At 39.4% G+C, this 18,730-nt stretch overlaps 1 long non-coding RNA gene across 1 annotated transcript in view; it reads left to right on the top strand.

Annotated features, from left to right (window-relative positions):
* Positions 1-10,932, top strand: part of LOC148416263 (uncharacterized) — a 74,336-nt gene extending 63,404 nt beyond the window's left edge. Inside the window, exon 4 of the long non-coding RNA XR_015867308.1 lies at positions 8,500-10,932. This is a non-coding gene — a long non-coding RNA (uncharacterized LOC148416263). The remainder of the gene's footprint in view (positions 1-8,499) is intronic.
* The last annotated feature ends 7,798 nt before the right edge of the window (positions 10,933-18,730 follow it).

The following is an 18,730-nucleotide window of genomic DNA, read 5'->3' as shown; positions in this document are numbered from 1 at the left end:
TGTTTTTTAGTCCACAAATCTAATTACATGTCTAACGACTAACTAACTTCATCCGTTGCATCGGGTGGAGTAGCCTGGAATGTAAACCCCTCGATGAACAAAGAACTACGAATAAAGTGGGATTTATCTAATGACCACTGATGCAGCATACGTATATTGAAGTTTGTGAAAACTGTATAGCATGTGTACCAAAGACAAAACATTTGGCAACAATACTGTCAATAAAAAGTGAAGCTTGGATGGGTCCTCAATACAAAGGTTGTCCTTTATAAAGGTTACAAAGGTTGTCCTTTAATAGTCCTCCTTTATTTCCAATGTAGAAAAATTAATTTGAAGCAAGTGAATAATTCAACATTTCATAACGAGATATTTTCCTTCCAAAAAAGTGCCACTTTTCCAAGTCTTTTTCCTTCAGTTAAGCCTACTGCACCTCATTTTGTATTAATCTCACCACTTGTTCCTGGTTTTCGAATTGTTTCACTTTCCATTTTAAGAGTTCCCTGTTAGAAAAAGGGGCAGCCCCGCAGGGTGGAATCTAACAAGGACTCATGAATTCAGCCACATTTCTTCAACCTTGGGCTCCCTTTTACTGATATTCTATTTGTGCAAAGGGCCATCTTGAAAGTAGCCTTCATTCTGCATAAAATACCACCATGACAAATCATATTTTGTGTGTCCTCTGTGCCATGTCCACACGATGCACTTTCAGATGTAAAGGACATCTATCTTGTCACCCCAGACCCTGACACAAAAATTTACAAACCTAGAAGAGGAAAAAATTATATGGCAGGACAAAAGCGGTAGATAGAAAACACATCTACCATTTTCCCTTATCTCCATCCATCCATCCTTTAGCTACCACTTTATCTGGTATCAGGTCGTGGGGGCCGCAGCTTCAGCAACCAAGCCCAGATTTCCCTCTCCCTGGCCACTTCGTCCAGCTCCTCTGGGAGGATCCCCATAGTCTCTCTAGTGTGTCTTCCTAGTAGGACATGCCCAGAACACCTCCTGATGGAGGCGTCCGGGAGGCATCCTTACCAGATGCCTGAGCCACCTCAACTGGCTGCTCTCAACGCAGAGGAACAGCGGCTCAACACAGAGTCCCTCCCCGGATGACGGAGCTTCTCACCCTACCTCTATGGGAGAGTCAGGAAACCCTGCGGAGGAAAATCATTTCGGCCGCTTGTATCTGGGATCTCGTTCTTTCGGTTATGACCCATAGCTCATGACGATAGGTGAGGGCAGGAACGTAAATAGACTGGTTAACCTCAACAGAATGGTACAGCGTATGCATCACAGTAGATGCACCGATGCACCTGTTGTACTCCCGTTCCATCTTGCCCTCACTCATGAATAAGACCTCAAGATACTTGAACTGCTCAAGTTGGGGCAGGACCTCTTCCCCGACCCGGAGAGGGCACTCCACCCTTTTCCGACTGAGGGCCATGGTCTGAGATTTGGAGTGGTTCACAGCCACTTCACATTCAGCTGTGAACCACTCCAGCGAGAGTTGAAGGTCACTGTCAGAGGAAGCCAACAGCACCACATCATCAAATAGCAGAGATACAATGCTGAGACTCCCAAACCGGACCCCGTCAGCACTTTGGCTCCGCCTAGAAATTCTGTCTATAAAAGTAATGAATAGAATTGGTGACAAGGGGCAGCTTTGGTGGGATCCAACTCTCAATGGAAACAGATTCGACTTACTGCCGGATATGTGGTCTAAACTCTAACATCGGTCATACAGGGACCAAATACCCCATATCAGGATGTCCCGTACCCCATACTCCCGAAGCACTCCTCACAGAACTCCCTGAGGGACACTGTAGAACACCTTCTCCAAGTCCACAAAGCACTTGTCGGTGGAACTGAAGAGGTTTTGGAAGTATTTTTCCCCCTGGCTCACGGCGTCTCAAGTAGAGGTCAGCAGTGCCCTGTACACTGGTGCACTGCTTCCCCCAACTGAGACGCCAGATGGTTGGACCAGAATTTCAACACTGTTCTGAAGTCGCTTTCCATGGCCTCACCAGGCAAGGGAAAACTAGGTACAATAGGTTTTCTCATCATAAAGCGTCTATGAGCTGTGCTTAGTCTGGTCCCTCACCTAGAACCTGTTTGCCATGGGTGACACTGCCAGGGGCATAAAGCCCCAGACAACTTAGCCCCTATGATCATTGGGACACACAAACCCCTCCACCACGATAATGTGATGGAGGAAGGGTCTCTGATCTCAAGGAGCACAAAAGAAAGCAAACATCGATAACACCGTCCTCAGCAGATGCTTGTTAACCTGGTCGGCTTAATGAAAAAAACTGCAAAATATTGCCCTCATTTCCTAAACTGAAACACTGAGAACTTTTTTAGACGGTAAAGAACTTGTACATATGAAGTGTAGACTTGATCATAAATAGAAATGAATGTCTCTTTAATCATTATTGAAATCTTAATAGTGAAATCGGGAATTCGGAGTTTAAAGGGACACTGTGTAAGATTTAGACCTTTTTTCATTACGGACAGCAGGAGGGTCTGCATTTACCATTGTCCGTAGCGATAATAAACATTGCAGCCTCCAGAGAAGTGCCACCTTCCATGTAATATAATTTAGTGATAACTAGACCCTACTGTTGTTCAATGAGAACACATTATTTGCAAGTTTTTGAAATGTATAATTATTTAATGTATTCCCTTTTAATGATAAACGGTCTAAATCTTATACAGTGTTCTTTTAAGATCTGCTTTACCTCAGAGTACTCCGGCTGGCAGTCGCAAAGTTCTAAAGAACACAAGGTATATTAGTAAACTTGGAAAGACGGAGACTCTGAAATGATTAGGTCTTCAGGTGTCGAACTCCAATCCTCGAGGGCCAGTAATGCATGTTTTCAAACCTCCTCTCTCAAACACACCCGGTTCAAATGATTAGGGTAATTTTCAAGCTCCTGCAGAGTTTGCAAATAAGCTAATAATTTTAATCAGATGTGTTGGGGAGAGAAAATCAGAAACCATGCAGGATACTGGCGCTTGAGGACCTAGGTTTGACACATATGATTTAGTCCACTGACTCAAATTAGAGGACTGACAGGAAACATTAGTCTTAAATTAGGTTAACACCGCAGGGATTAATGCTCAATTCCCTTTTTTTTTTTTTTTTTTTTTTTTAGTGAAATCCAACTTTGTTAGGTTTTTCACATTTCCAAATAATTGTGTCCTGAATGTGACCTATGTTGAAACACTATACAGCTCAAAACTGTCCCGCATGTGCATTGAGGACAATATGACATCACAGGCAGGAAGCGTGCTTAACCAATGAATTTACCTGGCCATGTTGATATAGCTATCATGGCGGAACCTGAAAATTTTAAATCTGTTAAATTTAACGTCGTAATTTAACGTGGGAAGGGTGAGACTTTTTGTCATGCCATCTTGTGCAGTGCCAGAACCTCTCTTTTGCTTGCTCCCAGTGAGTGAGCAAGTACGCAAGAGAGAAAGAGACAGAGACAAAATACACCTTGCTCTCCCTTCATGCCTTGTCTGTGATTAATGTTTAGGTTTTTCCAATCTCCTTTCATATTTTTGAGAGTAGAAATGTGACATTTTTCGCTTGTTTGTTATGTTTGAGTCGGATGAATGTGACTTGGCCATTAAGACTGTCGTGGCACGTCAAAGGTTTGGATGCGTATCAGATTTAGCCAAGACTGGGTTCACACTGCAGCCTGAAGTGAACTTATTTCGATTTTTTTCCTCCGATACGACCTGTATCTGATCTTTTGAAGGCTGTGCAAACGACACTGAACCGATCTTTTCAAATGTGGCACAGGCCATCTCTATGTGGTTCTAAATCTGATACAGTATGTATCCAATCTTTTAACATGCAACTTCAGTCTAAATGCCCAGGTTGCATTTATCTGACTTGTGCAAAAGTGCCAAAGTCACAATTCTCCACCCCCCAAAAAACGGGTGGGTGGGTGGGGGGGGGGGCAGATTGGAAAAAACAAATAAACAGTCGTTGACAACCCCCAATGTTTTTACTCGCAGCAGCGATGTTGAGGGGTCCGGTTTGGTGAATACAAGATTTCTGCCTTTCACACCTAATGAAGTTTTGTTGGCTTCAATGAGCTGGCCCAGTTGTGGAGCTTCATTCGAATCTGACGTTAAGGACCAAGAGAGATCATTTTTACACACATACATGAGAAGAGCTGAAAACATCACATGTGAAAAGGTCTTCAAGATAAACAGAAGAAAAAGTGGAGGTGACAGAAAACATGGCATGTTATCCATTATGGGGCATACTTGAGAACATGAAATCTTGACTTCTGTGAGAAGGAAATCCAATGCATCATGTTGCTTGTCATAAACAGCTCTTTATAAGGTCAAATATGCACCTTAGCACCTTAAATGGCAGTCCAGTCAGTGAGTTGATTTTCAAATACATCCGTTTGCCCTCAGAAATACCAGTGACATAAGCTGCAGAACCCAATTTATCCAGAGAAAATTGGGCTCAAGCCAAATCTGATGCTTAAAGGGTTTCTGGCTTACTTCTTTGTTAAATTGACAACTGAGGTCAACTATGACAACTGTGCAACTGCTGTCATCTATTGGGGGCTGGGACTAATGTGGAAATTATGCCAGTTAAATTTACTATAATGTGAGACTTTTATGACAAGCCCAATACTGGATACTTTTTTTTGAAACAGTACATGATATTTGGGGGGCACACGAACAGATAAACAGTCATTCCATCAATCCAGAGAGCTTCTATATATCCTGGACAACTACCCAGTCATTAACAATACACTTATTTGAAAACAACAAATCATATTCACTAATATGGACAACAATGTATTCATTTGACAAAATATGCATGTCTTTTATTTATTTATTTATTTATTTATTTATTTATTTTTAATATGACAGGTAGCTAGAGTAGCCGGACAACATGAAAACTCCATACAAAAAGCCAAGACTGAAACCCAGACAGCCGAGTGCAATATCCTGAGGAAAAAAGGGCATTGGGTATCCATATCATTGAACATCGTGTACATGGTTTTAGATAGTGTAGAAACCAGAGTGCACAGAGAACACCAGCAAAAGCAAAAAGAGAAAAATAATAATAAAAAAAAACAGACTTCTCCTACCTGACAATGTGAAACACTGGATGAGTGCACGTTTTCTTTTTTTTTGTTGTTGTTTTTTTTTTTTTTTTTACCTCTCCTCCTCCTTCTCTGGGTAACTGGAATACAAGGTAGCGGTCACAGAGCCTATAAAGCCTCATGAGCAACTAATAACAATATACTGACTACATTTTTGTATGTATTCATGCATGATTTGCAAAGAAGAACAAAGACCTACGCGGCATTACTCTCATGACATTGGAAAGTTACAGTTGATTAAAAGTCTTTTTCTTTTATTTTTTTCATTTTCCGTTTGAGTTTTTGACTCAAACTTAACTTTATAACCTCAATGTCGTGCTCTCCTGTTTCTTGTCTGTCTGTGTGTGTGCGTGTACGTGTGTGTGTGTGTGTGTTCATGTCCAGATAGTAGTTGAAAATAATCCAAATTAATCAATGTCATTACAGAGTATAAAATCTGCAGAACTGCTAATTCCAGCCATGTTATCGCCCTCTGCACATGTTTCCAAGGATCCCAAACATTTGACAAAGATATATTAAAGAAAGCCTGGTGGCCTCTTTATCAGTAGGGAGTATTTGAAATTTTGCTTAACAAAATGTTTGTTTTGAATCCTAGTATACTAACAGCATGGCCATCATGCATAATTGTTCAAAAGAAGAAACTTTTTTGGGGTGCATTTCTCCAATCCAAGATAAATAAGGCCCACCTCAATGTGCCCTCTAGAAGAGATTATTGGTTGATGAGATAGTGGTGCTAGTCCTACTACACTAAACTAAACAAAAAAACTAGATTATTTCTTTGTCGTAACAACACTCCAGTGAGTTTTATACTGCTGGTAAGCCTGTTGATTACCCATTTATTTAATTTCTCGTGCCCGCGGGGCAGCCATGGCCATTTGTGTATATCACCACCTGCTACCGTCAAGATCCAGGGTCAATTAAGAGACTGGCAGATGAATACTTAAAAACAAGTCTAATTCAATCATGTAAAAAGCTTTTCTACATGGATGAATTAGACTTGTTGATGGCGGATTTACTCCCAAATGATCACACGATGCTGTGAGATCCCATTTCACTGCTCAAGTAAGAAAAGGTAAACCAAACAGAAACATCCAATGCCACACACGTGGATTTCTCCCAGTCACATCTCTCAACTAGTCTTCAAATGAGATGGACATGCTCGTCTTATGATAGACTTCCATCCATCTGTCCAAGCATGTTTACCGCTTATTCCAAAATGCTACAGAAGCAGATGAACAACTTCCAAGTCTCAATTCCCCACCCTGTGTCTACAATGACGGCATTATTTGAATCGGTTTCCTCATATGTTGAACAAATATTGGCATATTTTTGCTGTATGATGTCGCAGAAAGTCTGAGGTCAAGTGAGTCTGAATGAGTATACAGTCTGGTGTATTTGACTTGCCTTTTCGTATGTGTTTGTACTTTTTTTCCTTCTTTGCTCTGATCAATGGCCCCTACCTGTGGTTGCACTACCTGCGGATTACACTGCTCTCTGTGTCTGGAGAGTGTTTAAAAGATCAATGGTTGTCTCATCGCTTTACGAGACATCAATCTTCAAAGACTCTACCATCGCAATAAAGGTCACTTTTTGTTTGATGCCACATAAGTAGTCTTTATTATGTTTTTTCCTCATTCTTTTTTGTTTGTTCAATGGCTTACTTTCACATATGGCGATGAAGCTGATGTCAGTCAGGTGCAATGGAAATGATCAAACAAATGATAGCAGATGGAGGGAGTCTAAAGGCCCTTTCACACTACAGTATACCTAAAGTGTAGCGCACTGTTGAAATCCATTCATTGTGTATGTGCTATTACCATACTGCGACACAAGGAAGTGTATGAGCCACAGCTGACAACTAGTGATGGGAAAATTACACATATACTGTACTTGACTTTAAAAAAAAGGTTCTCATTTGAGGTTAGAAAGGAGTCATGTAAGCTTGGAAAACTTGAAAAACCCTTCCAAGATCCAAGCAAACAAATAATGTACGTACTTCCCCTAAAAACAAATCTCATTCGATATATAATAGCTAAACTTAAAGTGCCATATTTAAGTATACCGCTACCAATTTATACACTTACATGTCATGTCTGTTTGCGTTAGTTGTTTTTGCTTTCTGTTCTGAGCTTTCGGGTGTTTTGTAGGATTTCCATTTGGGTTCATGTTCTGTTTTCCTTGGGTTAGTCTATTTAGTAGGAATAATTCCACCTGTTGTCCACGTGTCCCTGTCCAGGTGTTTTATCCAATCGGTTTCCCCTGCCTCTTGTTCCCATCCAGCTGTGCCGTGTTTCCCTAATTTGTTTAGTTCCATTTAGGCCCCAGTTTTGTTCCACTTGTTTGTCGGGTCATTTATGTATTCGAAGTTTTGTCATTGCTATCAGAAACAACACTACTGAGCAACTGAGTGGTTCCATAAGTGCATCTCACATTTCCATTTGAATGTCTGCCAGTAAATTTAAGAACCAAGTTCATTTATGGCACTGTTAGCTTCTTTTGTTAATCTCCTCATGCCTACCTTGTCATCTCTTTCTGACTCCCTTTCATATTTTTTCTTTCTTTTCAGTGTTCTCTTGTTCCATCCTTATCTAGTCAACTTTTTCCTCCCTACCTTCTTCCCCCTCTCACTCCATCAGGCTCGCCTTCGATTCAGTGCGCAGGCAGCAGCAGTCAAATTGATTTAGCCTCTGTGCTTAGGAGCACAATCAAGTCACAGATTGGGTTTCCCGGTTACATACTCCCTCTGGCCCTGTGCATTGCTCTATATTTCTCTCTGTTACTTCCACATTTTTTTTCCCACCATCGCCTCTTGTTCATCACTATAGGCGCGCGCACACACACACACACACACAAACGCACACACATTGTTTTTGTTTACATCCATTACAATGCGCTGGGTTTTGAGAAAAGCTGTTTCATATAACACACGTTTTAATCAAAAATAAATGAATACATCAATAAATAAATCCTCCAAGACACACAAAGCTTTAAGTTGCAGCCATTCATGAGATTGAGGTAGTATACTATGCTTGAAAATCAGGACATTGGACCAATATTTTTGATTATTTTTCTTTTGTTATACCTGAGAAGGTCAGGTAAAGTTCATTAAAAGATACTGTATGTCCTGTCCTGTAATGAACTGCTAATACTTTGTTAATGTTCTTCAGTAGAATTTTTATGTATCCAGGTTTATCTTTTTAACGGTTTTGTGCATCCATTGACTTAATTTGGGGGATGACTTTGTAATGTTGTAGAGCATTTTTGTAGGTGAATAACAGGTTTTTTTTTTTTTTTTTTAAATGACATTATTAATACTATAACAGATTATTTTTTCTTGTTTTATTCTCAACAGATGCAGTGCCACCATGGCAGAGCAGAGTGGTTTGTATGTCCACATCTCATGCGGAGGGTGTGGTTTTGCTTCAGGCTTCGAGCTTCTGGTTTGGAGTTTGCATGTTCTCCCCATGCCAACGTGGATTTTCTCCAGGCACTCCGGTTTTGTCAGACTTTCAGAAAATATACGTAATGTATATTGGACAACTTAATTTTCCTTAGGTGTTATCGTGAGTACGAGCGGTTGTTCATTTTTATGTAAAGATGCAGGGAGGCTGGCAACCGGTTCAGCATGTACCCATGCACTGCTCGAAGTTGGCAGATACAGGCTCCAGCGCGACCGTGACTCTTGCGATATTCAAAACAATTTTTACTTCTTTAATTTATAGCAGCCAATTGCATTTTTATTTGTCTAGGAGCAAAGTTAAATTTTTAAATCAATAATTATAATGATGATATGATCTACTGCTGTGCATGCCAGTTAGGGGATATAAGGTCATTGCAGTGCAAGGCCAGTTATTTTTTATAGGGTGGTGAGGGTTTCACAATATCTCATAGATGCATTTCATGGTTTTCTAAGGGTCTAGGAAAACTGCAGGCATGTAAAAATAGCATAAAAATCAGACATATCACAAGTTTGCCCCAGTTGTTAGAGTTGCCAGTGAATGACAAGGGGTAGACTTGGTCACCTCTGGCCTCCCACTAGCTGCAGCCCTGTTTCAGAGGGCATGTGGAGTGTTTATATTTTAGTTCCGGTGTTACAGTTGAACTGGCTCAAAGGCTTTCAAAGTTGGAAAAACACCACCTGGGACAAGGGTAAAAAGCTTTTGTAGAAGGGGTGCTGCAAGGCTATAACGATGACATGAATGAAACGTCAGGACACTTCCCAAGTTAAGACAAAAAGGGAAGCGCTGACGTTATGAACAGAGCTTTTTTTGATGAACGGTTTTAAACTATTGGCAGTTTCTTTAAATGTGAGACCTGCACTGAGTTTTGTGAATTGAGGGGAGCTTAACAAGGACCCCAACTCTGGCAAGTGTTCAAAGGTTTTTCCTCCTACACAAGATGACAGGGTCCATACAATAAATTTGAGTGTCAATGGCTACGTTTACATAGTCAGTAACCCTTTCAAAATGAGAATATTATCAATATTCTGTTTGCCAAGCCCAGGTAAACCCTTGAAAAAAAACCCTTATAAAACAAACACTATCCCTGTCTTCAATATTGTTATGTCCTGGCATGGTGGAATGTGCTAGACACAAAGGCAGGGGGATTGGAGCAATCTAAAAGCGAGGATGAAGGGGCAAAAATACACACAACAACAAAAACAAAAAACAGCAACAGATTCAGACAATAACCTGACAATCAACTGAAAGCAAACTGGGACTTAAATACACTCGACACTAACAAAGTAACATGCAACAGTCGGACAGGAACACCAGGGAAGCAAATTGGTTGACACACAAGGGGCAGGAAAACCAACAAACACACTAACAAGGACATACAAGAGGGAAACAAAACAGGAACGTGACACATAACACATAACCCACAACTAGAAGACAACAACAACAACAACAAAAAGAACTGAAAAACTCCAATACCCACCCACAACAAAACATGACAAGTGTACAATAAAAAAGATATACAAATGATCAGCCATTGTGAATATACAGAACCAACGAGTTCATTATGGATTAAATTAAGCATCCGCATATTTTTAATTGGTTGAATTCAAAAGAGCACAAATAATGTTTAACGTAAAATAACAATCAACTCTGCATAGCATTCAGAGTTTTGTTTTGTTTAGTTTTTTTAAGAGGAGGATGTTATAGTCTGTGAGGGCTGTGTTTTTAAAAAAATCAACCAACATAAAGCAAACGTGTGCCTCTTTTAAAGGTGTTAATTAATGGCATAATTATGGAATTGATCTGAAATCGTGCCTCATTTTTTTTTTAAAAGAACAATTTAAAAAACTTGTTCTTTAAATACATGGATTACATAAGAAACCTGATATTCCCTAGAAAGTTGTGTGTGTATTTCTGTTTATTTTTCTTCATGACATGTTTAATTATTTTACTTTGTGTAGTTTATCTAGTATTTAAATATCATGAAATAATTTAGCGAAATCAAGAGCTATGACCCGACAACTTTTTGAACTTGTCCCGCAAGGCTTCCTTCTCCTTTTGAACATGTAAACTCCTGAAGTGCTGTATGTATTGTTTTTTTTTCTTCCAATTTTTTCAGTTTTTATTTTATATATCTATTGTCGATGTTTTTTTTTTCTTTAATTTTAGTTTTTTTTATTGTTTTTTTCAATTCCCTTCATATTATGTGGTATTTATATGTTTAATAAATCAAAGTAAAACATATTCCAAATTTTAAAGCATCCGGCCAACATTTTATCTAACATGTCTGTTCAGAGAGACTGTATTACAAAACATGGAATGCCTAATGTGTGACTTCATATGGCTCAAATAATTTACACGAGAACACAGTTGTTTTTTTAATTTTTTTTTTTAACTGGGCTTGTTCAAGGTCGTTGGATGAATTCTATTAAGCGCAATACAGACAACATTCATTAAATTCTGATTTGACTAGATGTGTGTTAAGAGATGCGCAAGAAAGCGGATGTTTTCAATGAGCACGAAAGTCAGAATGTAGCTTGTTGGCCAGGGAATGCTGGAAGAAAAACATCAAATGTGAATCTGCCGAAGTTGCTGTTGAATAAGGCAGCCCAAAACTGTAATTTGTACTTCTCTGCAGCACCAAGTTTTGAGTACATTCCTTCTCGCTTCTTTTTTCTTTTCTTCTTTTCTCACATGCATGGTTTTGTTATAACTATGTTTTCCTTTCAATTCTTTACCACCATCTTACTAGCAAAACCGATTTTCAGTAGCGCTAATGGTTATAAACTACTTATCACTCAATATAAAGAGGACTGTATTTGCTTGGATGTACAAATGAATGTAAGTGCTCTGTGCCATAAAGCTTTGAGACTTAAGCCGACAAAAACAGCCCATGCATCCAACCTAATAAGAGTGACAGCCATGGGTGAGCAAGGCACTTATAGTCACACGTAAGGAACATTTGTTTTTCATTTACCATACTTGCATCTATACACACTTCACTTATGACTGTCTCACCTCCCAGAACAATGAGGTATGCGGATGACACTACAGTCATAGGGCATAAGAATTTTATTCTGTATTACAATGCATATAACAATAAAACTCTTGAATCTTGATGTCTTTGGAAAGCGGGAGGAAGTCGAAGTCAAGCAAAGGGAGCAATATTTGAACAGTGAATGAGAGAATTGTTAGGCAGACATGTTAAATACTCACCACCTTTCTGTTTCCCAAATTTTGAAGTACTGTAGCAGTTTTTCATTTCATTTTTTTCAATTCAACAAAATTTTGAGACAATTTAAACCGAACATACTTCACACCAATGCTGTCAACACCTTGCACACCAAGACACAGAAACCAAACCCCACAATTCTATGGCCCCCTCTTGGGACGTACAATGTCTCAAAGGATTTTGTCCTTGCCTCTGACAGCCACGGCCAAGAGACTGTTTCTCATAAAGTGAAGTGGATGATGAGCAAAATAATAAATGAGTGCACAGACACGAGTCAACGAACTGAAATTACCATTTTATCTAATCAGTTATACAACAGCAAACGTATTAGCATGAATCTTTGAGTGTGTCCCGCATGTCCTTGTAAATAGCACAATGTTCAAACATTTTAGCAAATACTAAAATTGTAAATTGCTGGATTCTTCAAAATGTATTTTATTTTAATCAAAATTACTTTTCAGATATCTCTCACTTTATTTTTAGAAGAAAACCACTGATACGTTTGAGCTGTCATACAAGTAAAGAATATTGGTCAAAGTTGAACTTTCACTTAAAATACACCTTTTAACACAACGTTTGATTTTTTGTTTCCCCCAGAAATTGGATTTTTGTTCAACTTGACGTTATTCTTTTGCACTCACAGATGTGGCAGCACTGCAAATGGCTGGTATACAAAAAGTTAAAAATGTTGATTTTTTTTTTTTAATTAAATATTGTAGAAAACAAATGCATGTTTATTCTTTATTTTGATTAAGCGACATACCAAGAACTGGAGGACGGAAGCATAGTTATTTGATTAGGTATTATAAGCATAAGTGACTACATAGTAGTGGTGGGCGTTTTGGTTCTTTAAAGAGACCCATTAATTCACAAAGAGCACAGTAAGAAACACAGTTAAAAAGACTGACTCTTTTAATTTTTTTGTTTCTCTTAAAACATTGATGTTTTAATGTTTTACTCATAAAATAGACACATTGATTTGTGTTACAAATCAATTCATATCATCGTTTAAATGTCTTAAGTTACAGGACATAAAATATGTCCATCCATTTTCTACCGCTCATCCGAGATCAGGGGGCCAGCAGTTTTAGTAGGGACCAGAATCCCAAGCTGTTTGTCGAGGTGAGTCCAAATACGTCCGGTCACAACTTTTCTGCTTGCACACCAGCTCAAGCTCCTTACCTGTCGGAGAGGTGACATTCTATGTCGCTAGAGCTAACTTCTGCAGCCAGAGATGGGAGGGTCAAGGTCTCCACCCCTGACCATAACACAGATTTCACAACACCAGACCCCTGTGGGCCCTTCCACAGGTGGTGAGTCCATGGGAAGGGGGGCCCACGTTTTCGGGTCGTGCCGGGTTTGTCCCATGGGTGCCGGCTCGCGGCCACATGGCGCTCGCCGGCCAGCTCCACCCACAGACCTGGCTCCAAGATGAAACACTAGTCCGAGGTAAAGACGATGGGAGGGAAATGGGGATGAATGGTTCATTACAAACACCCAGTCATAAGACTTAGTTGGGGTCTCAACACACCAACCCCGACAACTGGCCACAACTGGTGTGTGAAGCTCGCTCACAAATTGTAATATTGTTTACTGGAATAAAGCTACAGGTGCTTTCCCTGGAAGGTCTGGAGGTGATCGTCCTCCCTCCAAGAATTCTAATTCTCCTAAGTGCTTTGTTTTCTCCATTGATAGAAACAGCATTTTGGATTTACTTTTTAAAACTTTGAATGCGTTTGAAAACTTTTAATGGTTGGAACAGTGGTTGACACGTCTGCTTCACAGATTTGAGGTCTCCGGTTTGCATCCGGCTCTGGCCTTCCTCTGCGGGATTTGTATGTTCTCTTCATGCCCATGTGGGTTTTCTCCTGGTTTCCTCCCCAAACATATTCAGTAGATATCTTGGACACCCCAAATTGCCCTTATGTTTGTTTTATGAGTGTGAATGGTTGTTTGTCTCTTGTTGTTTGTCTGAACCAGTTCAGGGTGTACCCTGTCTACTGCTCGAAAACAGCTGGGATAGGTACCAGCAAGAAAGACCCTTGTGAGAACTGGCGGTGAAGAAAATTAATAGATGGAAACTTTTAAGTGTGACAAATAAGGAGCAAATGTTGTTTTGATGGTGGATGGATGTTGCAATAATGTAATCATCTTTGTTTTGGTTTGGGAACAACTGGACCAACAAACCGTATATTCCTCCTGAGATTAGAAAAAAAAAATCCTGAATTTGACTCTTAATTCTTTTTTTCATGAGTTTCAAGTTTTTCTTTTTTTTTTAAGTGTCATAGATGTAGAAAAAAAGTGTTGCTGATGGGAGAGCATAGGCTATGTCTCTGTTTGCCGCACAGCAGGGACCAGATTAACATTCCACAATGACAAAACATATTCATATTCACAACCAATTCTCCATGCATTTTATCCAAATTAAAGTCAGCGTCTTTTCTGACAACATTGTGTTGCAATCAAGAGCATAAAAGAACACAACTTCAAAATTTCTTCTTTAAGGAGGAAAATTTGTATTCTTGTTAATAAAGACAGCCAATGAAAAAGCATGTTGCTTGACAATTAAAGTTTGAAGCAAGTAACATTAGTTTGTGATAGAGGCTGTTTCTATATGCAGTTGTTAAAAAAAAAATTGGGGGTGATTTTTGGATCAATGCAACCACAAAAACACACCTTTTTAGGATTAACATCACACAAATCACATTTTATGTAAGCTTTTATTATGTAGGCTTATATCACATATTTTATGGGTTATGGATGTTTCTTAAACTTCAGAAGATGTCGTCACTGTCTTCTTTGGCTGACTGCAGGGGGTCCGTAAAATAGTTTACATTATTATTGAATGTGTGTATGTGTAAATATATATATATATATATGACGGGCCACTCGTGCAGGTGCCGCTTCAATGCACCACTGACACTCAGGTGGATTTTGGATGTTTTTCTTCATTATAATACTGTAACACAGTGTGTCAAACGGTCCTGTGAGACAATGATTCAACCACCAGTATCACCTCTCCTCGCAGCACTTTTTTTTTTTTTTTTTTTAACAGCGATCGTATAGATTTTCTTTACACAAAATAGAAAAAGAACCTTCTAATTAACGGAGCGTCCTTAAACATATCACACGTTGCAGCGCACAACTACACGCACGCACACACACTCAAACCTCAACTTCCTCAAGGAAGCGGGACTTTCCCTATGGCGTTATATTTGTGCCACAATTACGCACGCGCGGAAAAAAAAAATTGAGCGTTGAAAATAAACTGAGCGAGCGAAAACAGATTTTGAGCGCAGAAAAAAAGTTCTTGTAAAGAAGTTTCTCGCTCAAAATTCCTTTTTGCTCGCTCGGGATAGCCCTCTCTCGCTCAACATCTCGCTCTCGCTCGCGATAATCCTTTCTCCTTCACTCAACATCGCGTTTGCTCAACATTGAGCTCTCGCTCGCTCGAGTCGTCCTCTGCGCTCGCTCAGTTCTGCTCACGCGTTACGTTTGTGCCACAAAACCAGCCAATCAGAGCTTGTAAAAGTACATTGATTGACAGCTTGATATCCAATGAGATTGCTTGTTGTGTTCACCCGGAAGGAGCAAACGAGAGTGCGTCACATCGACATGGGCGGGAGTTGTGGGCTAATATTATTAAAGTACAAAAACTAACAAGGTATTTCTGTCAAATGATACAATACAGTAATAATAATGATATAAAAGTAATTCTCCAGCCCAAGTCCGTGTTGACGCACTCTCGTTTGCCCTGTTCAGGTGAACACAGGGCAAACGAGAGTGCGTCAACGGATAGCGTACAAGCAATCTCATTGGATACTGAGCTGTGTCAATCAAAGTGCTTTTACAAGCTCTGATTGGCTGGTTTTGTGGCACAAACGTAACGCGTGAGCAGAACTGAGCGAGCGCAGAGGACGACTCGAGCGAGCGAGAGCTCAATGTTGAGCAAACGCGATGTTGAGTGAGGGAGAAAGGATTATCGCGAGCGAGAGCGAGATGTTGAGCGAGAGAGGGCTATCCCGAGCGAGCAAAAAGGAATTTTGAGCGAGCAATTTCTTTTTCTGTGTTCAAACTCCATCGGCGCGCGCTCAAACTCTTATCATTACGCACTCAATAGTTTTTTTCTTGCTCTCAAAATCTGTTTTCGCTCGCTTAGTTTGATTTTCTCCGCTCAATTTTTTTTTCCGCGCGTGCGTAATTGTGGCACAAATATAACGCCATATTTCCCTGGATGCTGGTCAATTGGAATCATTTAAGGGTCCTTCACTGAAATTGATGAATAACTAGGTTAATATATGATCCCAAATGACAAAAAAAGGTTGCTAGATCATTACTTCATTTAACCTGTGAGGGAGCACCATTACTCACAATACTGAACACATTAAAAAAATACAATGAATAAGCAATAGTACTCCAATACTAGCTGACCTGCATTGGCTTCCAATACACCTGAGATGTGATTTTAAGGTGTTAATTACTTGTAAAATTGTACACGGTTTAGCTCCTTCCGATCTCGTCGACTTAGTGTCACCGTATGTTCGGTCCTGACAACATCTGTCACAAAATACCGGTTTGTTAACGACCCCACGGTCTAAAAAGAAGTCCGCAGGATCAAGGGCTTTTTCATTTCCGCGCCAGTACTCTGGAATGCCCTACCTATGAAAGTTTGCGCAGCCACCTCAGTATAATCTTTAAATCTCGACTATACACGCAAACATTGAATTAATAGGTCTGTCTGATTGCAGCTCTCTTCTTCTCCATCCTGCCCCCTTCTCCCAGCTCGGAAAGGGGGCACAATGGTGAGAGATGATTTGAACCAGCCCTACGCTGATCGCCCAATGCGGGGTATTAGATGGACCATCTCCTCCGGCGATTTTGTTGGGATGGACCCACTTGTCTGGACTGTGGGGAGGATCTGCCCAGTGGCTTCACCTGCTGTGGAGACACCTTTGCACTGGACGCTTCCCACCTAATATGGCACAATGTGTTTACCTGTATTTGTTTGTATGTTGTACACTCAGCATCCACTTCAACCTGTTGAGCGTGGAAGGGGGCATTTCCCACCTGTGGTCCCTTCTGAAGGTTCCTGATTTTCCCCAAATTGGGGTTTTTGGGTTTTTCCTTCCTCTTCTAGGAGCTTTCAGTGGATGCTGTTGTGTACTTATGGTGAAAAGAAATATCTGTAGGACTTCTTTTTCTTTCTTCCTTAGAGACTTGGGTGATTCAAATAAACTTGATTTGATTTTGATTTGATTTAGATATTTGCAGATGTTACAATGGACGATGTAAATGGTGGTTTCTTAGCATCCTTGAACAGGAATTTAAGATGATGTTTTATTTAAAATTATGTTGATAGTTATTTGATGGCATGAGAAATTGGGATCAACAGAGTTGCAAAGATGAGTCAAGCCAGCCGCTATGCCACTGCCATTGCAAAGGCCAACTTCAAAATGAAAGCCTTCCAAAGGAATTGCATTGTTCTCTATTTTTTATATGTTGTTCTCTATTTATCATATGATGTCTTTATTTTGAAACTGCCCTTCACAGTATGTTTGCAGTGTGTTATGCTATGTTGTCGTGTCTTCCTTGGCATTATGGCATCAATAATTACAGTTTATGAATGTTGTCATGCAAACTGATACATTTTTTATCAGCAGACTCTGTAAAGTTGGCCTTATTTGCAGGTTGCAGTGTCAAGAGCTGTCTGTTAATGTCATCTTTGTTACCATCTGACAGCACCATGTAGGACATATTGCATATTTATGATGATGACATCTTGGTGAGAAAAAAATGATGAAGAATAATGACACATAAGCAATATGTTTCACCATTACCTTCATTCAAAGTGCCATATTCTGTCTAATATCACTTCAAATAATGATAGATGTTTTTCTCTCATATGGCTGAGCCACTTTCTCTTTCTTTATTTGGGCAATAATAATATCACTGTGCTAATATCTATTTTTGTTGTTGTTATTCATTGTTATCATAATTAAACAAGCTTACCTGCATAAATAAAACTGTCATGGAATCCTGTCCCATGTATCTTGGTGAGTTCCAGTTTAAAAGTGCGTTCTTATTGTTCGTGTTCAATTTAAGTAACTGCCCCCCTTAACACCGTTCTGTACTTTGCGATAATATCGCAAGCTGCGCCTGTTGGGATAGTGCTGCAGCCTAATTAGAGTCTTGCAAAGGCTTCAGTCTTAACATATGGCTATTGACCAAAAGAACAAAATGCATTAGTTATTGTGTAGCAGGACATCTCATTAATATCCTTCCCCTTTAAGCACAGAGCAATTAAGGAGATTAAGGCCAAGGAGTGATCACTACAGCTAATTACTCTGCTGTCCCGCCCTGCCTCCAAGGCCACATTTACCATGTCTCTCGTCATTCATTTAGTATTTCTCGTTTCATATTTTGAATTCACTCAGGTCATTTGGAATCAGTAAATCAGTGAAGAAGATGGGTTGGGTTCTAGGATTTTTTAAGCATTTACTAATTGTCTCTCGGTTTGGGGTATCTGCAATCTATCGTATCTATTTCTCTCTCTCTCTCTCTCTCTCTCTCTCTCTCTCTCTCTCTCTCTATATATATATATATATATATATATATATATATATATATATATATATATATATATATATATATATATAAGTGGAGTACATTCTTTATATCTTTATATTTATAAGAGCTAAAATTAATATAATTATTTAAAGGGTTTAGGAGTGTTTTTTATCATTCTTTACATGTTGTATTTTGATTAATATGCACTAATATAATTCTATTATGTATTTGTTATGTAATTCTAATATGTATTTGTTCTAACAATGTATTTGTATGCTTTTTAGGGTTAGGGTTTTATATATATATATATATATATATATATATAT

Source organism: Hippichthys cyanospilos, chromosome 11 (assembly GCF_059441005.1).
Source record: "Hippichthys cyanospilos isolate Australia breed blue-spotted pipefish chromosome 11, RoL_Hcya_1.0, whole genome shotgun sequence".
NCBI lineage: Eukaryota > Metazoa > Chordata > Actinopteri > Syngnathiformes > Syngnathidae > Hippichthys > Hippichthys cyanospilos.
Note: the sequence above shows the minus strand (reverse complement) of the source record. Positions and strands in the feature narration are given on the sequence as shown.